The 10,688-nt window shown below is 39.0% G+C and overlaps 1 long non-coding RNA gene across 5 annotated transcripts in view; it reads right to left on the bottom strand.

Moving 5' to 3' along the window:
- LOC140623083 (uncharacterized) overlaps positions 1-9,465 on the bottom strand; it is a 252,763-nt gene extending 243,298 nt beyond the window's left edge. For all 5 annotated transcript variants that reach the window (XR_012022758.1, XR_012022763.1, XR_012022760.1 and 2 more), the window contains exons 1-2: positions 9,391-9,465; positions 7,625-7,763 (exon numbers count right to left, since the gene is read on the bottom strand). This is a non-coding gene — a long non-coding RNA (uncharacterized lncRNA). The remainder of the gene's footprint in view (positions 1-7,624; positions 7,764-9,390) is intronic.
- Positions 9,466-10,688: the final 1,223 nt, after the last annotated feature.

Below are 10,688 nucleotides of genomic sequence, written 5' to 3' on the forward strand. Positions count from 1 at the left end.
AGCCAGCATTCTTTGATTTTTTTTTCCTATTGTATTGCATGTGTTTCTTTCCAAAGGCATGAAACCACAATTGTAACTAAATGGACTAGAAATAAATGGAAACAGATGTGAATAACTGTATTTACTTAAAGTGTTCTTGTGAGTATTATTCAATATGCTTGAAAGAAAACCTTTTATAAGCCTCTTGGTGCAGGGGCAAGATCCAAAGGACATGCTCCAATAAAAACAGCAACAACAACAAGCATTTATGAGCTCTGGAGATGACCGCATCGAGTATGCAGGCTGAGTGTGGAGACAGGTGCCTAACTGCCTGGGTTCGAATTCCATCTGTGTCTCCTACAGACTATGTGACTTAAGCCAATCACTAAATCTCTCTGGCCTTCAATTCCATCCTGTATAAAATGAGGATGAAAAATCAAAATGCAATCCTTATAGGGTTTTTTAAAGATTAAGTGAATTAATGCATATAAAATACTTAGAAGACTGACACATAATAAGTTCTATGGAAACTTTGCCTTTTTTTTTTTTTGCATTTATTAAGTAATGACTCTTTTCCAGTCATTATTCTGAGAGTTTAAATGGACTTTCTCATCATATCATCATCTCAATCCTGTGAGGCAGGTAATAGTCTGTCCTTTGTACAGATAAGAAAACCAAGGCACAGAAGTATTATATACTTGTTTGAGGTCATGTGGACAACAATCGGTAGTCAACAACTATCACAAAATGATCACTAAAGGGAATGTGAAGAAAGATGGGTCCTGGTAAGCACAGGGTTTAGGGCATTTGTTGTTATTTTGGAATACAGGCAACCTTGTTTTATGTTCTTCACTTACTGCACTTGGCAGAGTTGGTGTTTTTCACAAATTGAAGGCTGTGGCAACCCTGTGTCAAACAAGTTTATTGGCACTATTTTTCCAACAGCATCTGCTCACTTCATGTCTTGGTGTCACATTTTGGTAATTCTCACACTACTTCAAACTTTTTATTATTATTATTATTATTATTATTATATTATTATTATTATATTTGTTATTGATAGTAATTACAACTTGCCAAAAGCTCAGATGATAGTTAGCATTTTTAGCAATTGAGTATTTTTTAATTAAGGTATGTACATTGGGTTTTAGACATAATGCTCTTGCACACTTAATCACAGTATAAACATAACTCTCATATTCACCATGATGAAACAAAAAAAAATTATTTGACTTCCTTTATTATGATAGTCACTGTGATAATCTGGAGTCAAATCTACGACATCTCCGAGGTGTGCCAGTATGCATGATTCAAGTAAAAATAGAATTGCTCAGGACAGCCAGTGAGACACTGACGTCTGTGGGGAAGTCCTAAGAAAGGGTACATATGATTCTTTGGAAGGGAGTAAATGTGAGATCAGAGGTATCAGATGACACAGTATTGGAGACAGTTTGCTCTGAGTATGCAATGTAAGTTTCCTCTTCCTATGACATCTTTAATAATGTGCACAATATTGTACAATATTGAATAATTCTCCTCATAGCAGAATTATATATCCACATCTTTGCCATGGTCTCATTATCTTTTAGATTATCCATATTGTTTTGGCCAATGAGGTGTTGTTAGGTGTGATGTGAGTACATATTTTAAATGTACTTGTAATTGGCTTATTCTCTTGTGCTTTTGGCAAGAACAAACTCTAGGTGTCTACCGCCCTCCAGCCTGGGATCCAGAATGAGACACATGGATCTGACATGCCACCTTGGATCTGAGCCCTGTCAATCTACAGTATAAAGTAGAGGTAACCCTGCTGACCATCAGATGCATGATTGACAAGAAATAAAAATGCTCATGTTCCTAAGTACCAATTTCCTATAGTTAGGCAAACTTCACAGGTTAGGGACACAATCCTTCTTATAAGACTACTTCAGACATCAGCTACAAGTCTGGGGGGTCTCTAGCTCACCCACATTTCTGATACACTGGTTATAAATTTGAGGCTTCTCACTTTCCCTTCAGGTACAGTAATTTACTAAAATTCCTCACAGAACCAAAGAAAGCACTAGACTTGTGATTAGTTCCATGAGAGCAAAAGGATTCAAATCTGACTCAGCCTAAAGGATCGACACATAGTGGAAGGTATAATAGGCTTCCAAACATGAAATTTGCATTGTCCTCTCTCCCCATGGAGTCAAGATGCATTAACTTCCTGGTACATTGACATTTGACAATACTAAAGATATTACCAACCAGGGGAGTTACCCCAAACTTTGGTGTCTACATAGTCACGATTGGCTGAATCATCATCCATGTGGCTCAATCTCTAGTCTCCCTCCTTTCCCTAGAGGTTAGGCTGATCTCATATAACACTCTCTTCACCCCAATACTCTCATCACATGATTTGTTTTTTTAGCATGACCAGCCCCTGTCCTGAGTTAGCATAACTGATCAGGACCCATCAGGAAAAGCAAAGACCCTCCTATCACTCAGGAAATTACAAAGATTTAGAAGCTACTTTCTAGGAACTGGGAACAAAGGCCGGCCATATTCTTTATTGTATAGTAAACGCTGAATCTTTGTGGTCGTTTGTTATGCGTGATTATTGTGGTAGTAGCCAACTTAAACCAAATGTCTACCACACACACACACACACACACACACACACACAATCATTAAATGCCATGATGGTTTGAATTTGTTATGAAAAATATCAACAGGAATAGGGGAACAATCATACATCTGGGTTTGAATCTACATTCAAACAAATAACCACAATCACTTTAAAATATACTGACCTATCCTTGATCAAAAAAAAATGTTAAGATGACTGCATATTATATAATTTATTATATTTGACATGTTACCTACGTCTTCCTTGCTTTGACCTAAGCCATGAGAATTCTTAGGGCTAAGGATAAAGTTTGTGGCTTTTGATGGAGACTTTCTCCATGAGGGACCATTAACCATAGCTCATTTTGGCTTTAAACAAGTGTTAAAGAAGGAGTAATTTGTTTATCCCAAATTAAAGTGGGGCAGCCAGTTATCTAGTTAGTACTTATAGAGAAACGTCTAAATATGCTTAAATGGAGGTTTTGAAGGTTCTCCCCAAAAGTATCTCCAGTGATTCTTCTTTCCATAGTATATTTAAAGGCATAGTTAAACCTGGTGTCATTTTCATCTTTACAGCTGTAGTGTAATAGCAAAAGAGAACCATTAGTCTACCAGTCAGGAAATCCATCTTAGAGGTTCTATTCTTCATTTGCTATGTGACATTGAGCAAATCACTTCTCCTCACTAGACCCAAATTCTTCATCTATAAAAAAAAAAGAAAGATGAACCAGCAGACCTCTGAGTTCTCTATCAGCTCAAGTAACTCTGCTTCTCTCTGACTTTACAGTGTGACCTTGGGTGATTCGCTTAATGTCTTCAAGGCTGACTTTCTTCATGTCTCCTCCTGTATACTCCCTCATCTCAATTAATAGCAAATGCACCCTTGGAGCCATCCTTGACTCCTACCTCTCACACCCCATATTCAATCCGTCAGCAAATCCTGTGGGTTCTAACTTCAAAATGTATTCATAATCCAGCCACCATTTCCACATCCTGTTTTCAGAACCCAATGTGTATTTTATACCAAGAGTGCATCTCCGTTTGGACTATCATCTCAATTTAGAGAAGCCATGTTTCTTTTAAAAAAAATTATATATAGAGAGAGAATGCATGGGGGAGGGGGCAGAGGGAGAGAGAGGGAGAAGCAGTCCCCCTGCTGAGAGTGGAGCCCAATTTGGGGCTGATCCCACAACCCTGAGGTCATGACGAGCTAAAACCAAGAGTCAGATGCTCAACCCACTTAGCCACCCAGGTGCCCCATAGACCAGCCATTTTTCAAGTACTCAAGAGTGACATGTGACTAGTGGCTCTTGTATTGTAGAGCACAAGTCTAGAGTAAAAGTGCCAGCATCCACATTTTAATGTTCCAAATAGAGTTGCTTGCCTTCAATGAGGTATCTTGTTCTAAGGGGTTACCCCCACCACCCCCACTACCTCTTCCACCCCCATCACCAAGCTCCCACCACTACCAGTCTTCTTGGGACTGATCTGCTAATTTCCAAATCAATTCTTACAAAAGTGCTCAAAAGAAGCATTTTGATACATGCCTTTATTTATTCAACAATATTTTATTGAGATTCTGCTACCAGTCATAAAGTGTTAAACTCCTAGACAACTGCTCCCTTAAGAAGAAATGCTGGAGGAAGCCTACTGTTACCCAAAGGGATAAATAGATCTCTAATGGTAAGATTCATCATGAAGTTACGGTTGAATTAGGGATTAGAGCAAGAAAGAAAAAGGATAATTTAAGGCATAGGTGGATTTTTTATCTTGTTCCCTCTATCATAAATATAGCCTCCTTCTCTTCTTATGCATTATAAGAGTTAAGATTGATGTTCCTTTTCTTTTTTTTCTTTTTTTATTGGTGCTCAATTTGCCAACATATAGAATAACACCCAGTGCTCATCCCATCAAGTGCCTCCCTCAGTGCCCATCACCCAATCATCCCCACTCCCCACCCACTTCCCTTTCTACCACCCCTTGTTCGTTTCCCAGAGTTAGGAGTCTCTCATTGCTTTTCTTTTCCTATTCATTTGTTCATTAGTTTATCAAACACTAACTAAGTGCTATAAAAATATAGTTAGATGTTCTCCATATTCTTCATAAAAGGGCATTAGAATGCTTTCTCCAGATGGCTTTTCAAGGCATCATCTAATTATCTTAAATGGCAGAAGCAATGAAAATATTTAGTTATGCTAGATGCATACTTACTAATACCATGCATGACTTATATGGGCATTTTACTGTAACTTCTAAACTCTTAAAGTGAATCTAGTGGTCAAAATGATAAAAGCCATATGATCAAGTATTGAAGTGTAAAAGCATCTGGAAACATTTCTCCCTTTCCTGGAATTTCAGAATCTGAAGATGATAGAATCTATTGGGAACCCCAAAAGATCATCTAGCTCCACACTTTCATTCCAGAGCAAATAGAAGTGGGCCCAGATGGCGAGTGGCTTTTCCAAGACCATCTGATTTAAAGGAATGGTAATAGTGCTGGGGCTTTTATACTTGGTTTTCATTGTGTTTAGGTCTTTGTACAAAGAAAAGACAGATAATTTTTTTCTTTATTCTCCAATTCCTTCTCCCCTGAGAATTACACAATATTAAGAGTGTGATGGATTCCTTTCCTAAGACTGGTGGTTAAATGACAGCAACCAAGGAGCCTCAAAAGATATATTGAGCTGTACCCTTCCCACAGGCATTAAGAGCTGTGAGAGGTCAAGAGAGAGGCTGTCAGGTTGAGCCACTGGAGGGCACCAAATTATCTCTTTTAACTAGAACTATCCGCATCTAGCAAGGAGAAAGAGCCGTAATGGACTGGCATGTATGGGGGTAAAGAGAGAAGAATGGAAATTTCTACAATGCTGATTTGAACTCCACAAGCCTAAAGCTAAAGAAACAAAACACAGGGCAGGTATTCACAGGTAGGTACAATTTCCTGGGATCCAGGCCCTCCTGGGTTATTCCCAATCTTCAGTGGTCCAAGATCCAAGGAGACTGATACTCTGTATTTTCACCAAGTGTTTCTTTACAAAGGACCAAGAAAAGTTGGTGCAGAGACTTTACTGAACCAGAATGATTTTTCACTTTTATTTTAAACTGTTCAGCCAGAGTCACTTGCCAATAGCCTCAGGAAAATATAAGATGAATGTCCATCTGTTCAGACACCTACAGAATCATCTGTTTTCATGGAGATGGGATTCTTGCTAGAATGTCATTTCACTTCTTATAATTCACCCTCTTCATCCTCCAGCTGTTTTAGGAAGTATTTCAACTGGTGACCCTCAAAGACTGCTAATAAGTTTGATGCTCCTTCTTCCTATGCTGACTCTTCATTTGGTTGAGAGATGGCAAGAAGCAATGAAATGTTACCTGGCATCTCTGTTCTATAGCAAGAGGAGATAATTGAGACTCCAGAGCAACACCATAGGCTCACTTTGGAAGAGAAGCAAGCTTCAGTAATATGTGCAGTCACAAATCTTCAGCAGAGCTACTGAAGGCTTTCGTTTCTCATGGTCATAGAGAAAATAAAAAGAGCTCTGGTTTAGCTGATAAAATGAGAAGTGGGCAAAGACCAGCCTGGACATCTCAGTTAGCAATTAGGAACATGGTGTTCATTCTTAGTCACTGTGGAGCACTTTGTAAACTCTGGAAGATGTTATGTGAAATATATTTAGAACCAAGTTATACCTTGCCCTTCTGCACTTGTGCTTTCCAAATAATACACCTAACCTCAGACACACGGAAATGACAAAATGCAGCCAATTGCTTTTTCTCTTTTAAAGATTTTATTTATTCATGAGAAACACACAGAGAGAGGCAGAGACAGAAGCAAAGGGAGAAGCAGGCTCCTTACAGGGAGCCCAAAGTGGGACTCGATCCTAGGACGATGGGATCATGCCCTAAGCTGAAGGCAGATGCTCAACCACTGAGCCATCAAGGTGTCTGAGCTGATTGCTTTTATATCACTCTATCAGAACAGCCAGGAACTGGATCACTCAGGCTTAACCTTTGTTCTAGAATTGGACAAGTCATGGAGAAGGCATTGGTCCAGGTAGGAACTACAAGTCTATGAATTCTACTTCTAAAATAAGTATGTTGTTTCTAGTATTTTATAAGAAGATACTTCTCATTTCGGTCATCTAATGATGCTAATTCCTCTCTAGTTGGCAAAGTCTTCCCCCCTACATCCTACTTAATCCCTTCAATAACCAATGAGGTTAATACTATTTTTCCACATTAGAAGTTTAGAAAAAGCAACAAAACAAAAACAAGACCTACAGAGGTGGAACAATTTGTATGAGGTCAGTAAGTGGTCAAGTCAGGGTTCAGATTCTCTATTTTTAGGCATGTATATACACAAACCATTAGGGTCATAATATGAGTATTAGTTTTCTAAGATGTGCTCAATTCAAATGTGTAATTTTATTGATGCCTGTATATCTTTACTAAGTAAGAGTGATAAAGTTCCTGCCTCCTTGTTTCCCATAGGAAGCTCTTTGCATACGTGCAATATAGTCTGCTGTGTGAATATCTACTTTTGCCATTGGATAGTAGGTTCCATGCCTTTTTCACTGTTACATTCCCCTACCTCTTTCCTCAGAGCCAAACACAGTAACTATCTATATGACAGATTTTCCAATATTTGTTGAATTACATTGAATTAGTTATTATAGGAAGGTTTGTGATGATCTGAGGCATCTTGCCAAATGATTCCTGCTTCAATTATTTCCAAGACCAAAAATGGGATATTTAATTGTGTTATACTCTATTTTGAACAAAAAGAACTTTAAAACTGATTTAAAAACCATAATTATGGAGAACTACAGAGACCCTTCACAGTGGTCCCCTCCCTGCATTCTCACCTTAAGGACCTGAAAGCACTGGAGCGTGGAGAGCCAGAGAGATTATTGTAGTAGTAAGCAAGATATGGCAATTTTGCAGAGTACATCCTTTGTGCTCTCAATGGTTTTGTCCAGTAAGAGTTCATGAATCCATTCATTTACACCCTGGAACAATGGATTGTACTGACCTGTAGGATCCATCAATATATATCTGGAGACTCCTGAAGAAGGCCTTTTTTGTTTTGTTTTGTTTTGTTTTGTTTTTCCCTGTGGGCTGAGGAAGAGAAGTCTTCTTCTCTTGGTTTCACAGACATCCTCAGACTAAGGCTGGTGACAAACATGAACATGGTCACTGAGAGCATGATGAGAATGTATGTATACCAATACAGTTAAGGGGGTAAGGGAGGATACAAACTATCATGTCCAGAAGAGATGAAAATATTGGGAATGATTACCCTGGAGGTTAGACAATGTAACATGAATATTTAGAGAATTTCTGACCTGAAGTAGGTGTGACCACTACACACAATGTTTAGTCATGTGCTATAACTATGATTTAGGATGGCCTGGACAGAAAAGCAGCAGTGGCTAGCATGTCATATACAGAGATTCCTCTATCATTCTTATTCAATCTGAAACTTTCCATGTACTGAAAAGTACAGTCTCTCTTCAAGATTCAGTTCATGTAACACCTTCCCCCATGAAGAGTCCCTGATTTCTCAACGTTATTAATTAGTTCATTTAGACCTCTCATTCAGCATTTTTTTCTAGCTTTTTGTTTACTTGTTTCCTTGACTATCTTCCTACTAGACTTTGAGGTTGGAGTGGGATGCAATGAGCATAGTTCTTTCATCTTTGTACACCAAATGTTTAACACAGGGTTTGGCATGTACTGAAAGTTCAGTGAGGATTAAAGGAAGGAAGAAAAGGAAAAGAAGGGAGGAAGGAAAGAAAAGAAAGGGGATTCCTTAGGAAAGATTGTTTATTGAAGCTATAATGCAACATGGAATTGAGCTACAGCAGTCATTGCCTTAGCTGTTGAGGGTATAAGGTGGAAATTTAATAGTGTTGCACAGGGAATGGCATGGTACCAACAACTGAACAGCATTAGAAACTGAATGATTCTACCATAAAAAAACATTGATTGCCTCCGTTGTAATACCTCTAAACTCAGAGAAAATGGCGTTCCTACCCAAAAAGTTTATCTGCCCCCAGAGAACACAACCTAGTGCAGTCTGGTTAAAGAAGCAGAGAGCTGCAGCATCTGGCAGACTCAGGAGCCATCTCTCTCCAACTCTAGAAGCTTTGGAGATTAGTACCAAGAGAACTGAAGAACAGTGCCCTGTGGTAGAGAGCACAAGGCAAGAGTGGTTTGGAACGCCCACAAGAGGGTGGAGACTTGGGCAGAACCAAAGAGAGATGATATTCTTGCTTATACTGGGTAAACAATGTCACCAGATTGTTAGTGAAGAGGAAGTAGAGACCTACATGAGAACATTTGGAAACACCCCATATGGTTTACTCTGTGTATATGGAATCAACTGTATACTGTTCCCACCATAGAGATGGATTCAGTCATTCTCACCAAAGCATTCTCTTTATGAAGTCTCAAGTTAGCACACCTATCTAAATAATTATCTGTAGAAATAAACATACACCTGGAAAGGATGACCTCTACCTGAAGGTGGAAATCAAGATTCTGATGTTCTCTGTGTGAGAAATGGGTAGTTGCTCTTCAAGAATTTTCTAATAAGTCTATCACCTGTGGTTGTGTATAGCCAAAAACTTCAATAGTGATCCCTCTGCTTGCATTCTGAGATTTGCTTTGTATTCCCATCCATAGCCTATTGTGTTAACCTTATATTCTGATTCTACTTCATCACGTGATCATACTATAACATGAGGCTTGAGTCCCCCAGCTCTAGAACTAGCCATGCACAATTTTTGGCCGTACCTGGGAACAAAGGCTTCAGATCCCAGGCCATTCTTATGAGCTCATTGTGACTCACTACTTGCCAGAACTCTCCACCCTAGGTTTGTGACATGTATGATGATGTATGCAATAGGCTTTTGAGAACAGAATTCCTTTCTATACAGCAGGGGTGTCACTCCCTTATCAGTTAAAAATAAATCTGTATGAGGAAGCCTCGAAAATTATAAAAAGGTTTTTGTTTTTCACTTGTTGGATTCCAAAAGAACCCTGACACAAATGTCTATAACTTCACCATACTCTACTGTGGGAGAAATTACATATCATTGCCCAGGTTTTCTGCTCCATGAAATGGCAGCCTACAGAGTATGAGTGCATCAGATAAGGTGCACAAGTTGGTCAACTACAGAAGGGAAAGGGAGCAAATATTCTTAATCTGACCCGCCAGCACCTTAGCCCTTAAACTATTACAACATTCTTCCATGTAGAATTCTAGAATTCTAAAAATGCTGCTTAATAACTTCCATGAATTTTTTTTTATGTTGAAAGAGTGTATCTTTGAAATGCCACTTGCAGTCACAAGTTTATGGTTTTAAAATGCAGTATACCTTATACTGCATTTAGGGTCATTAAAGTAATCTTTAAAACATCAGCTTACTTTGATGACAATTGCCATATTAGAGATTTTCAATGGAAATTTGGAAGCAGTAACTTGAAAAGCCTGGCATTCTAACTCCAGAGAGCTGAGGAGCTCTTGTGATGAGCATAGTCAGCTGTTTATAACTGAGACAGTTGGGCCCCTGGGTGGCTCAGTGGTTGAGTGTCTGCCTTTGGCTCAGGTCATGATCCTGGGGTCCTGGGATTGGGCTCCCCACAGGGAGCCTGCTTCTCCCTCTGCCTCTGTCTCCACCTCTCTCTGTGTGTCTCTCATGAATAAATAAATAAAATCTTAAAAAATAACCGAGACAGTTGTGAGACCACATTAAGAGCTCAACACTGGAAGTTCACCAAAGGAACAGTTATGGTGATTTGAGGACAGTGAGGAGACGCAAATGGTCTCCAAGTCCCAACTCAGCCTGCAGAGAACCCTGAGCAAGTATCCAATCTTGCTAGGTCTAGAGCCAAAAGTCCACTTGGTCCAGTCACAACAAGGCTATACAGCTGCCATTTATTTTGTAAACAATCTTGGAGCAAAGTATTAGGAACAGAAATCAGTCCACCTCATTGATCACTGTCCAAGGAGCCTGTATCAGTTTCCCAGGGCTGCAGTAACAAAGTTAAAAAAAAAAAAAAAAAAGATGTTGGCTCAACATAACATAAAT

Source organism: Canis lupus, chromosome 2, assembly GCF_048164855.1.
Source record: "Canis lupus baileyi chromosome 2, mCanLup2.hap1, whole genome shotgun sequence".
Lineage (NCBI taxonomy): Eukaryota > Metazoa > Chordata > Mammalia > Carnivora > Canidae > Canis > Canis lupus.